Raw genomic sequence first — 22,376 nt, forward strand, 5'->3', positions numbered from 1 at the left:
GACACCCAAGCAACCGCTACCCCAAAACAAAACACGTGCAACACATAGCTCACAAAGCCAGTGTGCCGAACAGTCACAGCCCTTAAGGCTAAACAACACACCTGATACACTTGTAATAGGTGACTCTATCATCAGGCACACTGACATCCCGCTCACCAGGCTGAACAAGGAGAAGGTCACGGTGAGCTGCCTGTCGGGCACTAGGATCTGCCACATAACACAAGCACTCAGGTCACTCCAAGGCAAGTACAAATATGACTCAGTCATTGTCCATGCTGGTGTGAATGACCTGAGATGTACCTCCCTGGACTACATGAAAAGAGATGTAGAGGAGCTCTCTGAGCATGTAGCCCAGGCCAGTATGACCCTGACCTTGAGTAGCATCTTACCCTCACCAAGAATGATGCCACAGTATGAAGACAAGATTATCAATTTCAACAATTGGCTTAAGTATTGGTGTCATTCAAAGGGGATCCAATGCCTGTCAGCCTGGGATGACATGCTCGACAAGCCACGATGCTTCACTAGGGACGGCTTGCACCTGCCACCCCTGGGCTTTTGGATATTGGCAAAGGCTCTTGCTACCCCCATAGTGCCTTTTTTAGGCAAGGCTCAAAAGACAAACCCACCTCCATAGGTATCACAAGGGATAAGAAACTAAGAGTAATGCTACTCAACGCCAGAAGTCTAAACCTCAAGATGCACACTCAAACTCTCCTTAGCATGGAGAACATCGATATCTGTGCAGTAACAGAAACCTGGTTCAAGGCTCTCAAGAGCACCCCAGCACTACCAGGTTATACCTCATACCATGCTTTTCGGCCCCAAAACTTGGACCGAACCACAAAAGGAGGGGGAGTATCAATATTCGTCAAAGATACCCACACCTCCAGGTTGGTGGCACAGCACGAAGCATCAGAGACTATCCATGTGCAACTAACAGTGGGTAAAGCTGCCTTCCAGTTTATAGCCTGCTACAGACCACCCTCCCAAACCCAGGAACCCCACTCAGCCTTCCTGAGAACACTGGAAAATATGAAGATCTCTCCAAACACCATTATATTGGGTGACTTCAACTACCCAACCATAGACTGGGAGCATTACTCTAGCTCCAACACCCTAGCCCAAAGGTTCCTAGAATTTATAAACTCAAATGCTATGGAACAACTTGTTACCACTCCCACAAGAGGGGAAATCATACTGGACCTGATCATCACCAACATGGGGACTCTATGCTCCAGACTAGAAGTGTATCCCTCACTGGTAAGATCAGACCATAAACTAATCTCACTGGATATTCACATCCCGACCCCACCCCATGCCCAGAAAACCACAGTGAAAAACTTCTCTAAAGCAAATTTCACACTCCTCAAAACCGAGGTGGAATCCTTCAAAGCCCCTGGGCCTGTGGATAATATGGCCCAGACCACAAAATCCTTTATAAACGCATTCTATGAACACCTTCAGGAATGCATGGATCATGCAATCCCAAATAAAACCAAGACCCAGTCCTCCAAAGGCAGATGTCCTGTCTGGTGGACCCCAGCCATAAACAAACTATACAATAGAAGAAGGAAGCTACTACATGACAGAGCAAAATCCCAAAAAGGGAAGGCATCTCTGATCAGTATTAGCAAAAAACTACAGGCACTCATAAAATCGTCTAAGGCCAGCTTCGAGAGAAAAATTGCACAGGACACTAAGGATAATCACAAGGCTTTCTTTAGTTATGTTAGGAACCTGGGTGGGAATTCCCAGATATGCTCAGAATTAGTCCAAAATGACAAAAAATACACAGAAGCCACAGACATTGCCAACATCCTAGCTGACAGGTTCAGCGCAAACATCTCCCCACCAAAAGGGCTAATATCTATCCCAGCACAGTGCTGCCCCCCTGACATCTCAGATGCTCAGGTAAGAGCTGCCCTCTCCAAAGCAAGAAACATAGCATCAATGGGACCAGACGGTGTCCCGGGCTGCGTCCTACATGAACTCCAAGAAGAGCTAAACCCAAACCTAAAACTACTGTTCAATCTCAGCCTTACTACAGGATATGTACCCAAAGAGTGGCGTACAGCAACAGTGGTCCCTCTCCACAAAGGTGGTGCCTCAACGGATCCTGGAAACTATCGCCCCATAAGTCTCACTAGCTTGGTCTGCAAAGCTATGGAAAGGATCATCATGGACCTTATAAATAAAGATATTGGGGACCTACAGACACTGGATCCTACCCAGTTCGGCTTTGTTAAGGGCAGATTCTGCCTCTTAAACCTGGTTGATTTCTTTGAAACAGTCACCAAGGCCATTGACAAGGGGAAGGTGGTCCACACAGCCTACCTGGACCTCGCAAAAGCCTTCGAACCCCACTCGGACATTATAGATAAGCTCACCAGCTTAAATATAAACCCCTATGTCACTAGATGGGTTGCAAACTGGCTCAAGGACAGAACCCACATGGTTAGAATAGCTGGAGCCATGTCAGACTCCAAACCAGTTACAAGTGGCGTCCCACAAGGCTCAGTCTTGGAACCTCTCTTGTTCGGTATATATTTCTCGGAGGTACAGGCCAACATGGAAGGACTGTGGCTGGCCAAGTTCGCAGATGACTGCAAACTGGGCACCATAATAGACTCTCCAGCTGACACAAGCATCCTCCAAGAGGGCCTCATAGAAACAGACAACTGGTGCCAGAGCCATGGCCTCAAACTAAACGCCAAAAAGTGTATAGTCATCCCTTTGGCAAAACAAAGTGGCACAAATTACCACATAGGTGGTAATCCATTAAGTACAGAAGAAGTAATTAGGGACCTGGGGACCCAAGTTGATAGCAATCTCTCATTTGACAACCACGTGGCCAAAGTGGTTAGAAAACATTTTATATAGCCCACCTAATCATGAAGGGATTCACATCTAGATCAGGGGAGGTCATCGTGCCTCCTTACTCATCCCTCATCAGGCCCATAATTGAGTACAATGCCCCTTTTGGGATGTACCTTACCAGACACCTGCAGCAACTGGAAAGACCCCAAAAGTACCTCACCAAGAGGATGAAGGGCTCAAACAGATGCCATATGCTGCCCGGTTAAAGAAATTCCAGCTCTACTCAGTGGCATACCGCCTGCTCAGAGGCGATCTGTGCCTGACGTATAAAGCCATGTCCAACCCAGAATTAATGGACATGCTGCACCTCAGAAAATCCAAATCCCATTGAGCTATGCTCTCGAGGGACTTAAACCTCAGCACTGAAATAAATAGGACATGCTGGAGGGACAGATTCATAACCCAGAGGCTCCCTTCACTCTGGAATAAAATCCCAGTCCAGGTTAGGCAGAGTCCCTCATTGATTCTCTTCAAGAGGAATCTTGATGAGTGGATGGGAGATCGTAGGTTTACCCCGGGTATCACTTCTGTGTCACTGTTAGACAGAGGCACAGTATACTAACATTAAAAAAGGGCATAGCAAAATTAATTTAAAATGGGTGGCGAAAGCCATACACACTCTGGCTAGGCTTATAAATGCCCTAGGGCAGATAGCCTAGTATGAACCTATGAACCTATGAACAAGTGCTCATCTTGGTATCTGCCAATGTATCTGATACAGATCCACCTTAGAGATATGTATGTTTTTACCTACTGGTTTCAGTAATGCCTCTGAACAGAGAAAGTAACTATGAAAATAACATTTTATTTATGATTTAGAAAAGAAAAGGATACTGTCTAACTTGTATGCACCTTTTAACACTGTGGCAAAATTTGCATTTTGTAAGTTTCTGAATCATATATTTATACCTACATTCCTAGTACAGAAGTGGAGTGTATGTGTACAGTATAACTGCGATAGTTTTAGAAATAATTTAAAGTCCATTTTAGGAAACTCCAGATAAAGTGGATATAACAACTCCAGGATAGCTCTTTTTCTTGAGAGATGTGGATAAGGTCCAGTGTTAGAATCATGCCTCACAGTCATAGACAGAACCTCATTGCTGGTATCATCTACCACTTTTTACTGTAGCAAAGGCATATGAGCAACATATGTGGTAGATCTAGGAATTTACAAAATGGGTTGCTGTACCAGACCTGATGAAGTGCGTGTGTGTGTGTGTGTGTGTGTGTGTGTGTGTGTGTGTGTGTGTGTGTGTGTGTGTGTGTGTGTGTGTGTGTGTGTGTGTGTGTGTGTGTGTGTGTCATTCTATGTATGTGTGTGTGGCTGCACTTTAATAAATATCACTGCATAGAAAATTATTACTATTTTCCTTGTATGGGCAACATAAAATATTATAACTGTGTTATAACTTACTATAGTGAGCAAATAACTACAGTTCTAACACATATTTATATATTGCTATTTTAAAGTTGCACATATTTATATATTGCTGTTTTGAAGTTAAGGTCTTTACTTTTTTGCCTTTAAGATGCCTGACATCTAAACACTACTGCATAATAAGATTTCTAACCACTTTAATGACTTTATCATAGGATCATGGGACATTACTAGGCTATCGACCCGGGGGTCATTTTAAGCCTAGCCATTTCAACCCAATGTAATACCATAGAAGTACTAGTCAATACCCAAAATTGCATTTAGTGATAACTGCCCATGTCCAGGAGGGTTGCGGGTACTATCCCCGCTAGGAATTTACTGTGCCCCATCTACTCATCCAGGTTTCTCTTGAACAGTATCATAGAGGTGCTCTGTTTCACATGAATTGATAGCCTGTTCCAAAAAATGTGGCAGTCACTGGTAGATTAATCTGCCTCTCCAGCATGTCCTATTTAAGTTGCAGGCCATATTTAAGGTCCTGGAACAAGTGTCCCTAGACCCATTTGATTTATACATATGCAGTAAGTTCATTAGGTTTGGGTCTTGGGTTGCTCTGTAGGCCAGGCATAAGTCTCCTCTAAGAAGTCTATATGATACAGAGTATAGTGACAGGGATTTTAGTTGGTCCATGTAAGACACATGCTGGAGGCACTTGATCTTCTTTGTTAGAAGTCTTTGAGGTCTTGCTAACTGCTGTAGGTGCTTAGTACAATGCATACCAAATGGGGCATTATACTCAGTTATGGGCCTGATAAGTGCCAAGTATAGGGGGGTTATAACTTCTTTTGCTCTTGAGGTGACACCTTTACTAATCAAGTGAGTTATGTGGAAAGCTTTCATTACAACAGTAGACATGTGGTGGTCAAAGTTAAGGTTGCGGTCAACCTGTGATCCCAGGTCCCTTACCACTTCATGGGCACTTAGGTATTGTTATTGATTTGATAGTGTGTAGGACATTGTTTGTGCTGAAGGGAATGATGATGCATTTCTTTGCATTCATTTTGAGACTATGACCAATACACCAGTCATTGATCTGTGTGAGACCCTCCTGGAGTATACTGACATCATCTGGGGATTCAACAATTACGCCTAGTTTGTAGTTGTCTGCAAACTTGGTCAGCCACAATCCTTTAGTTTTGATCTGAACTTCTCAGATGTATATACCAAACAGTAGGGGACCCAGCACTGACCCCTGTGGCACCCTGCTGGTAATAGGTCAGCTGGTTGATGTGGAGTCACTCACTTTGATAGTGTGTGTCCAGTTTGTGTGCCGGTTGACACTCCATCTTACAACAAAGGGGTTTACATTCAGATTGCTAAATTTTGGGGTAATGCCTGAATGTAGGATTGTGTCAAAATCTTTTGCCAAGTTGAAGTATGCTGTGTGCACATATTTGCCCCCATCAATGGCCTTGGTCATACTTTCAAAGAAATCCACCAGATTTAACAGGCAGGAGCTGCCCTTCATGAAGCCAAATTGGGTAGGATCCAGGGTTTGGAGGTCATCTATGTCTTTATTTATGAGGTCTATAATGATATTATATGAAATTCTACACAATTATATGAAATTCTAGACAAATTATGTATACATTTTACAAGGTAGTAATTTAAATTTGCAGTTAAAAGGCAATTTTCTTTGTCATATATTGTAGCAATCAAGTTACTTGTTCTGTGTTACATTTATTTACTTTAAAGTTATTGCACTAAACACACTCATTTGCTGTTAGATTACTACTCAGTTCATGTTTCTAGAATAAATGGAAGAAATTGATCAGGTTATAACCCTGTTCAGTCTTGAAAGATTACTCACAAATGGACTCCTGAAATAAAGGACTACGGAATGCATGTTCAAAAAACCAATTGTCATTGAATGTTGTTGATTTTGCTGCTGCATGTCTAACCTGTAGTATTACTGAGGACCTATTTATCATATATAGTATCGCTGTATGGGTTTTGCTAGTCTTTGCCTTCTTATTGTATATTTCTGCTTATATTAAAATTATTGTTTTCATAGTATATATTTTTAGTTCCCTGGATACTCTTGGATGTTGAGTTGCTACCAGGGCATCTGCTTTTAAGGTTACATTTGAAAGAATGAACACATATATGAGAGAATGTTTTTTTCCTAGTGTAAAAAATAAAAGTGGATGTTCATATGACTGAAGGGAGTTTTTCCCAGCAGTACTTTGTATGTGATCACGGTGCAGCAGGATAAGGGAATTTGCCCTCACCTGGCTGTTGTTCAATCTCGGAGTTAGTATATATAATTAGCAGGGGGGTGTAGTGGGTACAGGGGTGCTTGACCCCTCCAAAAAAGAGAGAGTTATTGTTTTGCAGTTTAGATCATTTTGGATTTGCTCTAAAGTGATCAGTCTTTGAATGTTTGCTCTTGCTACACTTCCAACAGCATTGGCAATGTCCCTGCATAAACCCCGACTAATCACCACCCGCTGTTCCTGCAAACTCTCTCTAAGCATTTCAGTCATATATTCTAATAAGTGTATGAATTATTGATGGTACTTAGCCCATAACTGCGTGTATTATTGTCTAAAGCTGAAGCCATGTGATTTTGATGTTGTCTACTATGTTTTATCTAAGTTTGTCACCCTACTGAAAACTGCAGATTATACTTATCTCTAAATGTTTCTATTGTTCCTAATGTATTTGTACTCTGCTTTCTGGAGCTTTTCTCCCCGGACCTCCGCTGAAAATGGACATATATCCAGTCGGACTTTCCCAGTAAACAAATGTAAAATAAAATAAAATAAAATAAAAAATAAATAAGTGTGGGCATTTGATATTTAACGAGGCTTTATTTTTATTTATTTTTATTACTATTACTAACATTATCTTAACTGTCTTACCTGGCTGTAACGACTTTGGTCTCCCTTGCCTGGCATGCTGGTACAATACTGCACACCACACTATCAGGATTTCTTGTCTGGTGTATGTGTTATTTCCCACCTCTGACACCTTTGTACTTATATTTACACACTGGTATATGAAAAATGCATCCATATTACATCGCTACCCTATATTTGATATTGCTCTTTCTTCTCTCCTGTGGCTGCTGCATTTTTAAACTTTGTTTTTGAATCTGACTTCAAAGATTACAAAAAAATGGAATCCAGACATAAAGGACTACTTTACTCACCTATCATCTTATTCAAATGAAACTATTAAGAAATATTGCTCCATAAAGTAGAGTTTTTTTATAGATAGAGACAGCACTGTACATAACTGTTATGTTTTCACTACATTTATTTTGAACAATGGCATATTTAAACTTCTAGGTTAACCAGTACATGTGGCATGCAGTTCTTCTGTTACTTGTTAAAATAATATTGCTTATGGTCTAGCTATCCTCATAGTCAGCCTTATGCATAGGCCAACTAGACACCCGCCTAGGGCGCCGGTAGAGCAGGGATGCTTTTACAGTAATCTGGATGGTGTAGATAGACCAGAATGGAGGCACCGGGTAGTATGGGGAGGCACTGTGGAGCCCTTTTCCCTAGGGCACCAGATGACTAAAGGCCGGCCCTGGCTATCCTAGAAGTATAGTTCTTATACTAAGAAACACAGGCCATTTTGCTTATACATTTTGTGCTACATTTTCTGAAATCCATGCTGGGCATGTACATCTACAATATAACAGCAAAGCTGCTCATAAAAGTTGCTCTTATCACTTTCTGCGGTAATGATGTGCAAGCATATGCTTTTATTTGCTAATTATTGTCCATTTGTGACATCTTAAATGGATGTTCGGTATTATTTGTAATTATTTTACCCCTAAAGGGTGCTTAACATACATCAGATTTCTTGAAATGGTTTGCTTATATTTGACACCACTAGGTGCTTCTTTTGAATTAATTATTGTTATTTTACTTGTTTTGAGAAAGGCATGTTTGAGGACAGATGTTGTTTTGCACTGATTCCATCACAGAAATGGCACTGGCACAGATGTTCCTGCACTGTAACTGCGGTGGTGGTGCTGCGGTAGCATTGTCACTTCACAGTAAGACGTTGTCCTGTTCGATTCTCAGCTAGAGTGTCTTCTGTGTGGAGACATGCGTGAATGGGCGTACCTTCGTTGAAGGTTGTGCGTCAGGGCTGGCAACTTGGTAAGTAAAAATCTACTGCCAATCATTAGCAGACTGGAGTTCCGCTGTGGCGACCCCTAACCGGGAAAAGCCGAAAGACACAACAACAACAACAGATGTTCCTGCACTCTCTTCCATGGATCCTACTTTTCTTTCTGCTTTAAATTTTGTGGACCTCAATGCATGACCATCACCTGCCCTAGGCCTGCTCCCATCTACTCTTTTTACCTTAGTATACCTGGTACTACCATATGGGTTGGGATCAGTTCATTGGCAGGCTGAGAAGGGAATTTAAATTAAAGCAGAGCAGCTTGCAGTGTCATATGTTATGCCCTGCATGCCAGGGGACATTCTGTGTGCCCTATCTTGGTGGAGCTACTAATGTGTATCATTACAGATGGCATCAGTCACCTCCATTTGCACATCTCTACGTATGTACTAGTCTACTGTATGATTGCTGTACTAGCATTGCAATGGAACATGTTAAATCATATGCAGAAATCACACCCTACCTCCAAGGGTGGGTGAGCTGACACAAAAATATTTCTTTGCATCTCTGTGCCCAGCTCAGCTGCTATAGAGCTCATGCCACCAATTAAAGATGGATTGGATGGGTACTAGACAGAACTGTATCCCTCTGTGTCAAAACCCTGGCTTTCTGACTACTGTTGTGCATGAGAAATTGATATTTTGCATTTGCCTGTCTATGCTTTACACTGCCTGTCAGCTATATAGTAATAATTTCACCTGACTTCACTCACTTAATGTTTTTCTTTTGTCTTCTGCCCCCCCCCCCTGTCTGCTGTCTTTACTATTCATGTGATTATTGCTTCTTTTATATCTTTATCTCTTTTATCTCTTTTCAGTGATGTTCTCCTCTTTAACTCTGGCTTCTCATTTAGATGTAGTTGTCACCCACTATAGGATACCAACTGAATAATATTTGTCTTTTCTATTGAAGTTGTTGCACATGTCTTACACCTATTTTATTTAAATTGTTTCACTGAAATTTCCATTGGAGGCATTCAATACAGCAGCATCAGTTTACAAAGGTTTCTTCTAAATCTATTGCTATTTGGAAAAGTCAAAAGATACTACAGGTCTGTAACACTAGCTGGCAATAGATTTTGAACTATAATTTAATTTTAATTACACCCCCCACTACTGCTACCATACAAGAATGGTAATAGTCTACATTTACTGCTTGCAATTTTCTTGGATTACCTATAGTTCCAGTATGAAAGACGTTAAAGTTTTTTTCCCCTAAGAGTTACTTGTTCTTTAGATTTATACCCACTGTGTTTTACTGCTGTAGTAAATACTATTAACCTGCTGAAAGCGTTGCTTCTGAATGAATGCTTTTGAGCAGAATTAAGTAAAATGCCTTGGCTGTATGCTGTTCACTCCTTGGTGATGCATCTAACTGCACAGTCTGTTCTGAAATGTAAAGGTGGGGATATCCCATAATTCCACTCATCCTCAGTTTGCTACCTGCCTCTATTCCTATCCCATCTTAATTTTATTTATGTAGCCCTATCACATCATTAATAAAAAAATATAATCCTTACATATACATGCAAAACAAGTCTTTTGCATGTTTAATTGCTGCACATTCCAACTGTATTTTGTTTACTTGGGTTAAAAACCACCCCAACAGATGTCTGCTTTAAAACACACACCCCCGGATTTACTAATCTTCCATGCAGGACTAGACTAGTCCTGCACGGAAGCAGCAGTTTAGGAGGAGGACGGCAGCGCGCCATGCATATTAATGAAGGTGCGCTGCCTGAGCTCTAAATCCTACATGGAGCATGAACAAGTGGAGGGGGTGTGTTTGAGAGCAGATCTCTCACAATATACACGCCCCTGCAATGAAGGACTGCAGAAAGTGTAAATAAATGAGCGAGACCGCTCATAGGTGTCCGCATATCCCCACCAACAGTCCCCCATGTGTACAACAGTAACAGGACATAAAAATAAAAAAAAGAAACCCCTTTATTTTTTTTTTAAAACCCCGAGTACAGCTAACCATAGGTGCACGGGAGTACCCATCACTTAACTACGGTTAAAGCAGCTTAAAAGGCTGAAGAGGATAACAAGGAAGGTATAGGGAAATGAAGCAGCACAGCAATAGTGTAGTGGTCAGAGTATCCACCTAACAAGCAGGCATTCCTGGTTCAAGTCCCACTGCAGCACATACTATTTTCCATGTGAAATCTGTATATGAGCATTTTTTACATCTATTTGCTGTATAACCTACTAAATAACATTTAAATGTGAACTGGAGTACTGCATTCAATGCACATGTGAAGTGTCAGTGTCATAATGAATAAGGCACTAGTAAGCAGGTTTAAGCACAAATAAACAGTAGTGAGCATATATAAGCACTAGTAAGTGTGTTTAAGTGCATTTGCGTGAGGGTAAGCATTGCCTACACAGATTAAGCAAAGTAGAAGCTAACTGAGTGTAAGAAACTATAACTGGAGGTTAGCATTGCTTAGCTCCGTGCAAACCCACGCATACCCGCGTACAACTGCTGTAAAGTGCCTTAATCACTCTGTACCCAACGGTCCGTGGTTTGCCTAGCAACAAAATAAATAGCTTCTGCAAGGCTCAAACTCAGGACCCTGTATACCACAGTCACAGTAATTAACTACTAAGTCATCATACCAATACATATAAATGAGGTATCAGCAAACTAATCCTCACCAAAGGAAAATCAAACCAAACATGTAAACTGAATCTATGTACAGTGTGATGTTGTATAACCTGCCACAGAACATAAATATGTGAACTGGAGTACTGCAGTAAACATAGATTTGAGGTGTTATTGTAATAAAGTGTAGAAGTCCCCAGGTCCCCATACAGTGCATGTACACATGAATCACGGATGCCAGACACATATATAACCTGTAATGAAGAATTAATCACTACCAAAGGCAAATATAGTGCTAATTAACTATTAAGCAATGCTAACCGCAGCACAGCTCAACTTAGTAAGTGTAAGCAATGTGTAGGGGAGCCAATTTAATCTGCCTAGAGGTATACCTCTTTAAGCAGTTTCAACCTTATGTAAGCAGGTGTGCTTAATAGCTTAACCTTTTCAAAATCGGCCAATCACGGGAAAGTGCGAGAAACTGGCCATATTTAAATCCAACAGGCAGGAATACCTCTTATAACTGGTTGTAGCTTCCTACTGCAGGCAGAATGGCTGGTGTGGGTGAAGGCACTCAATTTAGAGTGCAGCGCTGGGGCATCCAGGAGTCAAAATTCATGGTATGGTTCCTGGTAAAACACCATAAGCAGAGACTACTGCAGGGCCAGTACCAGGGCTCGCAGTATAAAATGGAGGCCTGGGACAGTCTCGCCCGTAACCTCACTAGTGCCACAGGTATCCCCCGGACTGGTGAGCAGGTCAGGCACCACCATGCTGACCTGAAGCGGCAGAGGGGGGATGTACTGGAACAGTGGATCCAGGAGTCTCGGCAGATGCCTAATGTCCCAGTACTAAGTACTCATTCGACTAAGTAGTTAATAATTGCCTAGCTTGTGTATACAATGGATAGGTATGGCTAAATATCACAGCATTTCTCTGACAGCTGCAGATGAGCGGGCTGCGAACCAGCAAGCCCATAATACTAGGTTGCAAAGGCTGCGTCGTGAGGCAGGTTAGTATTTGTCTGCATGTACTGTCATAACAAATAAATATAAGAGCCTTAGAAAGTGCTGTACCAGTAGAAATAAATGTGTAATATTCTGTGAATAAAGGTATAACCCCTGGAGTGCTTCTGTTTACTCTTCTTTCATATGTTGTTGAACTGTTGCATACTATAAATAGTACTGTTGTATTAAGCAGGGTTACCCACACTGTGGTATGCAGACAAAATGTGTATGAAGTTCTGTATAACAATGTTGGAAGTGCTAAGAGGTCAGTCATATTGTACAAGTGAGGGAGACTTAGATAGAAAACAGGAGAAAGCTTTGCACCAATTCCCTGATGGCACAGGGTACTGTGATGCTAACTATAACTTTGTTGTCACACACAGCAGGGGTTTGAATCCCGGGAGTGCTAGTAAGTTGAATGGATATTCATACCTCACAACTGTATTGATTTTGTTACAATGTTCAGATAGAAAGCTGTATGCATAATTACACCCAACTGTACAGAATTTGCTAGAATGTTCAGCTAGAAAGTTGTATGCATATTCATACCCCACAACTGTTACAATCTGTCCAGCATGTCCAGATAAATGGCCCACATCACCAGCCTGGCGTCCTGTTCCCCGGAAAAATCAGCGTGATGATCCAAGAAATGTACTGATAGTCAAACGTGTACATAGTCAGAGAATGTATATAAAAACAAACCTGTCATTCTAGCACCTCATCCAAAGTGTATGAGAGCAATTCTCAACATATGTTGCATTAACACCTGCATCTTGTAATGCATGTATGTAAGACACAGTTCACGTATATAATAATCTATAAACATACCAGTGTACAATGTAAGGCCATTGGGTAGTTTAATAATACATGTAAGGGACAGATCACTGTAGTGACTAAGAATGATGTGAAAACTACAAGGATATATTAGTTGTTAATTGAACTCTCTCTCTCACCCCTACCATATGTGCAAAAATAACCCAAAGACACTCCTCAATCGGTATGTGTACACTCCTAACTTTTGTTGGGGCATATGTCCCAATGGTTCATAAATATTCACATTTGTTTCTATGCATGTGCCATGCTAAAATACACCCATATTGGTGGCCTGTTGCCATCAATGATACCTGCATGCTTTTGTAATGCCCACTGTTGTTCCATATATGCATGTGTTCTGCTTGCTCTGCAACTGTTTTAAATCTGGTGTTGTGGGTTAAGGGGAATACCTATGCATGCTGTTATAACTAATCCTGAATGCTGTTAACTATTACTAACCCATAACTGTCATACACCTGCTACAACACAGCTCGTATGGGAAGGCCGGTCCCAGTAGACCCACCTGTCCCACCTCAGCTGGCCATGGCACCGGGCTCCAGCACATCTGGGGCCCAGCCTGAGACCTCCCCCTCTGTTGGCCCTGCGCCACCTTCGGGTCGAACTGCTGCAGGGGATGGGGCTTACCCCCACCATGAGCATGTGTGGAGAGGAACCTGTCACCCATCAACATGTCCGGTCTGTAGTGCCTAGGGAGCTCAATCTGGAGTTTCGAGACCAGCTACGCCAGCTTGAGGGCCAAGTGGCACAATTAGAGGGTGAGCCTGCCCCTCCTACACAGCCCCCAGCACAGCCACCTTTGGGGCCGTGAAGGTGCAGTGGTGACTGCCCATGGTTGGGGACAACAGTCCCACTGTTTCCATTTGGGGGCTCATGAGCTTGCAACTTCCAAACACCCCTCCCCATCCAAGTTGTTTACCCCTCCACAAATGTCATATACCGCCCCTGTATGCATCTTGTTTGTCTTGTCTGTTAACCTACCTCCCCAAATATACCTACTATCCCTCCCCAACATCTCACTCTCACCTGAAAAAAAAAGGGCAATCTGTTCCCACAAAAAAATCTCGCCCCATACATAGCTGTCCATTTCACACGTGTCCACTGGACACATGTAATCTGGTCTAATTGGCATCACAATGAATTTATGTTGTCCTCACCCCTCTCCCAGGGGTTTGAGGGACCAAATCTGCCTCCAAATGGAGTATATATGCACAGCTGTTGCTGTATAAGAAATGAGCAGCTATGGACCTTTCCTACACCCTTCCTGCAGATGCCTAGTTATTTTCCCTACTGTCTTACCCTCTTTGTATCCCTTTTTCACCACTTTTCTATCAACCCTTTTTTCTTTTCATTTAAAGAAATTAGCGCGGGGGTAAGCGGGAGTAGATACTTTTAAGCAGCAGTAAGCGGGTTTTAGTCTGTTTGCATGGAGGTAAGCACTGCCTACATAGGTTAAGCAATTTAGAAGCTGAGTGTAAGAAACTGTAACCGGGAGTTAGCAGTGCTTGCCTCCGTGCAAATCCGCTTACAACTGCTTTAAAGTGCCTTAATCACTCTGTATCCAATGGCCCATGTTCTGCCCAGCAACAAAATAAACTGCCTCTGCAAGGCTCAAAATCAGAACCCTGCACTCCATACACAAAGTGATTTACCACTAAACCATGGCAGATATACATAACCCTGATGTTTTCACAAACATATCATCCAGCACAATCACTCAACAGTACAGGAAATGTAGTAATATCATACCACACAACCTGTTAATGCAAGAAGTCTGGACAAAGTATGCCACAATGTGAGTACAAATAGGGATATATGTCAACTACTGCTCTAATACACTTAAAATGTTGCTAGTTGCACAGTTATATGTATTACAACACATATGTAGACAGAGATGAAGCCTGAAACACAAAAGTGTCAGCACAAGTTACTGACTTCAATGCTGCGATCACCCATGTTACTTGTCAAGAGAATGAGGTACAGGCCAAAATATGAGCCGAACATGCATGAACATATGGACAGATATATATCTGTAAATGTAGACAGATAGATAGACAGCTATGTATATTATATATATATATATATATATATATATATATATATATATATATATACATATATATATAGATAGATATATGTATGACTCACAAATAATCATTGTATATAGATACATAAATATGTTTGTATGTATGTATATATATATATATATATATATATATATGTATATATCTATATTTATATATATATATATATATATATATATATATATATATATCTAGATATAGCTATACGAGATATATATAGGTATATACACATATACACAGATAAAAGGTATTAGTAGCCATACATATATAGAAGTAGTGTGGAAGTACTGGGTGCAAAGTATATCCCTCAGCCACAAGCCCATTAACTGCCACCTGTGAAATTTGTAGTGTGGCAACCATTCCCACAAATGAGAATACTGACATTAAACATATACCCACCCACAATTCAAAGGACATGACACGACACACAGGTATGCATACACAGATAACCTTTATTTGTGTACTATACAATAATGTATGCCAGTACTTACACCACATAAGGTTTGAAATATGTAATCAGTGATGAATGCAAGGCCCACACAAAACAGTAGATGCAAGCAATGTGGATATACCATACTATGCTGTCCAGGCCAAGGCCTTTAATTAGTACAACAGTAGACACAGGATTTGCCTTCAAGATAAGTAACAATAAACAATTACAGATGTAGTTCAGCAGCCTCCAATTACACTAGGTAGTCAAACCCTAGGGGGAAATGTAGCACTTGTGTTAATGTCACAGTATCTCGTATAAATCATTGCTTAACCTAACATCTCACTATCACACTGAATGACCCTTGTCTTAACAGTTATACCCCTGAAAAGGTGTCACAGCCTAGGTTAATGGCATTGAACCCCACCCCCATAAAAGGCTGTACAAGGGCAAGGTACACTGTGTACCACACACTGACCTCTGGAATGTGTTGTCCAGCTGTTGCCTCTCTCTCTCTCTCTTTATATATATATATATATATATATATATATATATATATATATATATATGTACAAAGCACAGCTAGGAGAGCGGACTTATAAAACTGACTCTTTTATTTGGTAAGCGCTTTCACTGGCAATAATATGCCAGCTTCTTCAGACCATAAACCAAGTTTAAAATACTTATGGTCTGAAGAAGCTGGCGTATTATTGCCAGTGTAAGCGCTTACCAAATAAAAGAGTCAGTTTTATAAGTCCGCTCTCCTAGCTGTGTTTTGTACCTGTTTGTGATTTTCGTGTATATATATATATATATATATATATATATATATATATAGACTATGCCCAACAGTTGGTGTGGGAGCCCATGACATAACTGAGATGATAGCAGTAATGCTAGCAGTAAATAATGATAGGCCATTACCTAACAACCCCTTTCTGTATCCCAGCGGGACAAAAACTGGCATATATGTGGAGGACAGAGGCAGGAACATAGGGCCATATTTGCATTATTGCTGTTACACACCCTGGAAATTGCTGGTGTTTCAGGATTTGTTGCAGCATACCCTTATGCAAGGATACGACATTGAAATACAAATGGATGTAGCCATGTACTGATAGCACTCAACAGACAGAATGTCACTGATATATTTGGGACAATACCTGTGTGGTGCACAGACAAAACTTAACAGACAATCCTCTTGGTATCATATGGAGAGGCCCACATTTGAGAGCTATGCAGACAAACAATATTCCATGCAAAAGTACCATGTACACAGAAACCCTCTAAGACCAGCAAGATACAATGCACACAAGAACACTACTCACGCTGTCTGTAGGTCAGGAACCTTACCCAAATGTGTATTTGGCCTGTGTCTGCAGATTCTGTTGTAAGAGGTACTGCTACCTGCTGTCTGTAATACTGATGTTCACACACAGGAAGGATGTCATCCATACTGGAAAGGTGAAGGGACAATGCCCACAGACGTCAGCAATTTATAGTACTGGGTAGCCATGACAGTGGTTATCTGAAGTGCTACACAGCAGGCTGCATGCAATTAGCAACTGGTGGATACTGACTGGTGCAGAGGCCATCACCTGATCATGTGCAATACCTACAAAAGCATGCTGCAATTTATTCAAACCAGCTCAATCACTCTAGTGGGGAGACTGAGAAAGAGAGAAAAAGAAAAAAAAACACACAATTTTAATAAAAGTAGCAAAGCTCAGGGATTTGTTACAGCAGAAAAAAACATAAAAGGTATGTGAAACAGATATGTATTTACTTGCATGTAGTATATGGCATAGAGTAATAGGATGTATAATGTGAAATAATTTATATGTGCCATCAGTACTTGTTCCTGTAATGATGTTCTGCTCAACAACTACTCTGGACAATAGTGTCTGTCCCAGTGGGCAGTGGGAAATACCTGTCAACTATGCAGATCAGCAGTGAATGGAAAAGATATGACCCATGATATCTGTGTTCTGTACATTACTGTCGCCAATGACTGGTGGTGGTATTAATACTGCCATGATAGACACATGGGTGTGAGACCACACCACCGGCAGGACAGTCATGTTGAAGTATAGCATAGCATGCCCAACTGCCATAGCAGTATAATATGCTTATCTAAAATCTGTCACCATATATACCCCCTAATGTTAGTATGTCTTCACATGTGACACCTGCTTGGGTTGCAGCAAGGCAGAACAGTTCAGCTGTGAAGTAAAGAGAGTTACAAGAGTGTGGACCAGATGTTTGTATGCACCCCACATACAGCTAAATATATGTGTGATACATATTCACAGCTGTGTTTGACAGTTGCACATGTATACAGGTATATAAACAACAAATAATACTCTTACTGGCTAAGGCTCTTGCTGCCCCTATAGTGCCTTTTTTAGGCAGGGTTCAAGTAACAAATTCACCACCATAACAGGAACAGGCAAGCAAAAACTGAGGGTAATGGTACTCAATGCTAGAAGTCTAAATTTCAAAATGCACTCACTCGAGGCACTCCTTAAAATGGAGAACATCGACATCTGTGCAGTGACTGAGACCTGGTTCAAGGCTCCAGAGAGCACCCCTGCACTACTAGGCTATAACTCATACCACACTTTTTGGCCATGAAACCTGGACTGAAACACCAAATGTGGGGGTGTGTCCATATTCATTAAGGATATCCACACCTCCAGGCTAGTTGCTCAGCATAATGCATCCGAGGTTATCCAAGTGCAACTAACTCTTGGCAAAACTGCAATCCAAATTGTAGCTTGCTACAGATTCCCCACCATGCCCCAGGATTCCACTCCTCTTTTCTTGATGTACTGGAAAATATTAGGGTTCAACCAAGCACCCTAATAATGGGCGACTTCAACTACCCCACCATTAACTGGGAAAACTACTCCTGTACCAACTCCTTAGCCCAATGCTTTCTGGAATTCATAAACTACAATGCCCTAGATCAACTTATCCACACCCCCACCAGGGGCAACAATATCCTAAACCTAGTCATTACCAACATGAGTGACTGGTGTTCCACACCTGAAGTCAACTCCTCATTGGTCTGATCCGACCATAAGCTAATCACCCTTGATATCCACATCCCACCCCCACCCCCATTAAGGAAACCACAGTAAAAAATTTCTCCTAAGTCAACTTCATGCTTCTTAAGACAGAAGTAGTGAACTTCATGACACCCATGCAGATGGACAATACAGTTACAACTGCTGAATCCTACACAAATGCACTCTATAAGCACTTACATGAGAACATGGATCATGATATCCCAAACAGAACCAAGATGCTATCCTCCAAAAAAAGGAAGCCAATCTGGTGGTCCCCTGCCATAAACAAACTGTACAACAGAAGGAAGAAACTGTTGCAAAAGAGAGTAAAATCCCATGAGTGGAGGATCTCCCTGGTCAGCCTCAGTAAGAAGCTGAGATCCCTTATAAGATCCTGCATAGCTAGCTACAAAAATAAAATTGCCACTAATTCCAAGGACAACCACAAAGCATTCTATAGCTATGTCAAGAATCTCAATGGCAACACCCAGATCTGCTCTGAGTTACAGCACAAAGGCACGAAAATTATAGAACCAACTGATATTGCCAACATCCTGGCAGATAGGTTCAGTGCTAACGTTACCCCCCCCCCCCTCACCCCCTAAAGGGCCCATATCTGTACATGAAGAATGCAAAGTCCCTGTAATCAGAACTATGCAGGTGAAAGCTGCACTCTCCAAAGCCAAAAACACAGCATCCATGGGACCGGACAACATCCCAGGCTGCGTTCTACACAAACTTCAGAATGAACTGGCTCCCCACTTAAGCACCATGTTCAATAATAGCCTCGCATGAGGCTTTGTGCCCACTAAATGGTGCACAGCAACAGTTATCCCACTCCACAAAGGGGAAGCCACCACTGATCCCGGGAACTATAGACCTATTAGCCTGATGAGCCTGGTCTGCAAAGCCATGGAAAGTATCATCATGGAACTCATAAACAAAGACATTAGTAACCTCCAAACTCTGGATCCCATCCAGTTCGGGTTTGTGAAAGGCAGATCATGCCTCCTGAACCTGATCGACTTCTTTGAGGCAGTCACCAAAGCCGTAGATGAGGGTAAGGTGGTTCACACAGCCTATCTTGACCTCGCCAAGGCTTTTGACACCATCCCCCATTCTGGAATTATAGCTAAACTCAATAAACTAGGCATAAATCCCTACATCACAAGATGGGTTGCCAACTGGCTCATTGACAAAACCCACACTGTAAAAGTTGCAGGCTCCAAAACTGACCTCAAACCAGTGACAAGTGGAGTACCACAGGGTTCCGTCCTGGGACTGCTCCTGTTTGGTATCTACTTCTCTGAAGTACAGGCTAACACAGAAGGCCTCTGGCTAACGAAGTTCAGAGATGACTGCAAACTAGGAGCCATAGTCAAGTCCCCAAATGATGTGAACATCCTACAGAAGGGCCTCTCTGAGACAGATGCTTGGTGTCAGAGCCATGGCCTCAAGCTCAATGCCAAAAAGTGCTTTGGTAAAAACTCTGTACCCATGAACTACCACATAGGCAGCAATCAACTTAACACCAAATGCGTGATAAGAGACCTTGGGACCCAGGTGGACAGTAGTCTCTCCTTTGATAGTCACATCACCACAGTTGTCAGGAAGTCCTTCTACGTGGCACACCTCATCATAAAAGGGTTCTCATCCAGGAAAAAAGAGGTCATCATTCTCCTCTACTCGACACTCATTAGACCCATTATAGAGTACAACGCTCCTTTTGGAATGTACCTCACAAGACATCTGCAGCAGCTGGAAAGGCCACAGAAGTACCTCACAAAGGGGATTACTGGACTCAAACAAATGCCCTACACTCACTGCCTCAAAAAACTCCAGCTTTACTCCGTAGCATACCGCCTACTCAGAGGTGATCTCTGCCTAACATATAAAGCTATGTCAAACCCAGAGCTGTTGGACATGCTACACCTAAAGAAATCCCAATCCCTCTGAGCTGCATGCTCTAGGGACCTAAACCTTGTCACCATAATAAACAGGACATGCTGGAGGGATAGATTCCTATCCCAGAGACTTCCCATACTCTGGAACAGGCTACCCATCTATGTCAAGCAAAGTTCTTCATTAGCATGCTTCAAGAAAAATCTTGATGAGTGGATGGGAAATAGGAAATACACTCTGGGGATCACTTCTGTGTCTCTGCTCGACAGTGGCACAGGAAAATAACTTTCTTGGGTGGAGTAAGCCAGGGAACCTTGTTGGCTAGGCTTACGTAGGCCCTTGGGCCGATAGCCTAGTACCTACCTATGAACCTATGAACCTATGAACATAATGATATCTACACATATATGCACATATGTTTATATATATATATATATATATATATATATATATATATATATATATATATATATATATGTATATATATCCTTATTGATCCTCTCCATGGAAATCTTTAGTAAAAGGCAAAAAATGTATGCATTTTGAAGAGATATCAGTATATATATATATATATATATATATATATATACATATATATATATATATATATATATATATATATATATATGTACACATGTATACATACAGATAATACTGATACGTATAGGTATATACATATAATATATATATATATATATATATATATATATATATATATATATATATATATGTCAGTACATGTCCCCTGCCATGACATGTGTGAGAGAAAATCACACATCAATACACAACATATCTACACACCAGAACATGGCTGCAAAATGGAGTGTGGAGTGTGGTGCATAACCCATGTTGGGAACACATCACAATTGTTTGAGAAGATGGGATATATATGTTGGTGAAGGGTAGTAGGCACATACTGGTATGTAGGTTTGGTTGGGTGACAAACGAGACAGCATACAGGGCTGGTATATGACACATGTGGTGATTAAACACTGTGGATGGGTAGTTTCATTTGGACAGTGGAGGCCATTGAGCCCCCATATGGGAAAAAAGGGAACATGGTACCCACCCATGGACAGTCACAACAGCATCTACATGGTCATAAATGTGCCTGGGCTGTGGGCTGAGCAGGAGGAACATGCATGTCTAACCTTGTGTATGTGTACTGCATGCCTCCAGGTGATGTAGCACATATCCCATGTCTCTGTGGAGATCCCTATGCACCAGACCCTGGACCTAACTGTAGGTGACAGACATATGTCTGTGTGTGCTCCATGGGGGGGCACCATCCACTGAGGTGGTTCCACATGAAGGTAGTGCTGGAACAGTAGATAATGAGGTTCCATGGTGGGTCGCGGATGTGATGTGGACTGGTAATATGTCCACATTAGGTGGGAGCGGTGTTCCTGCTGGCAAATAACCCCTACACATACTGTTGTGTCACTGTCATGGAACATATGTGGGTTGTAATAGTCCACACAATCCCAGAACATGTCCAACAGCATGCATAAATATCCCCAATAACACAGAATGGCAAATGTGTAGCAATCACATAGCAAGCATATGACATGCATATGCGGAAACATAGTGGCAGTGACAATGGCATGCAGGTGAAATACTCTGTAACAGCCCAGCAACTCTAGTGTCCCCACAGGGAGCATGTCTATAAACACATAGCAGAAAGTGTTGTACAATACAATATATGTCCCAATGGTAGATAAACTGGAGACATACCACTTGCTTTGTGTGAACATTAAGCGGGTGACTGATATGTGCATTGTATTATGGTAAACGTGCCATATGAGTTGCTCAGACATATTTCTATTTTTATGTCTATCAGGGACTATGGCGCACCCAAGGAATCCAGCATACAGTGCTGCTGAGGATGACATAATGCTCACCAGCATCATCCAGCACTACCAGCTGCTGTTCTCAAGGACAAACCATGACCAGCATGAGTGCACTGTCATGTGG

The 22,376-nt window shown here is 41.7% G+C and overlaps 1 pseudogene; it reads right to left on the minus strand.

Moving 5' to 3' along the window:
- Nucleotides 1-20,875: 20,875 nt before the first annotated feature.
- LOC122796084 lies at nucleotides 20,876-20,964 on the minus strand (annotated as a pseudogene).
- Between the last annotated feature and the right edge of the window lie 1,412 nt (nucleotides 20,965-22,376).

This window comes from Protopterus annectens, chromosome 2.part2, assembly GCF_019279795.1.
Source record: "Protopterus annectens isolate FY-2018-M chromosome 2.part2, PAN1.0, whole genome shotgun sequence".
Lineage (NCBI taxonomy): Eukaryota > Metazoa > Chordata > Ceratodontiformes > Protopteridae > Protopterus > Protopterus annectens.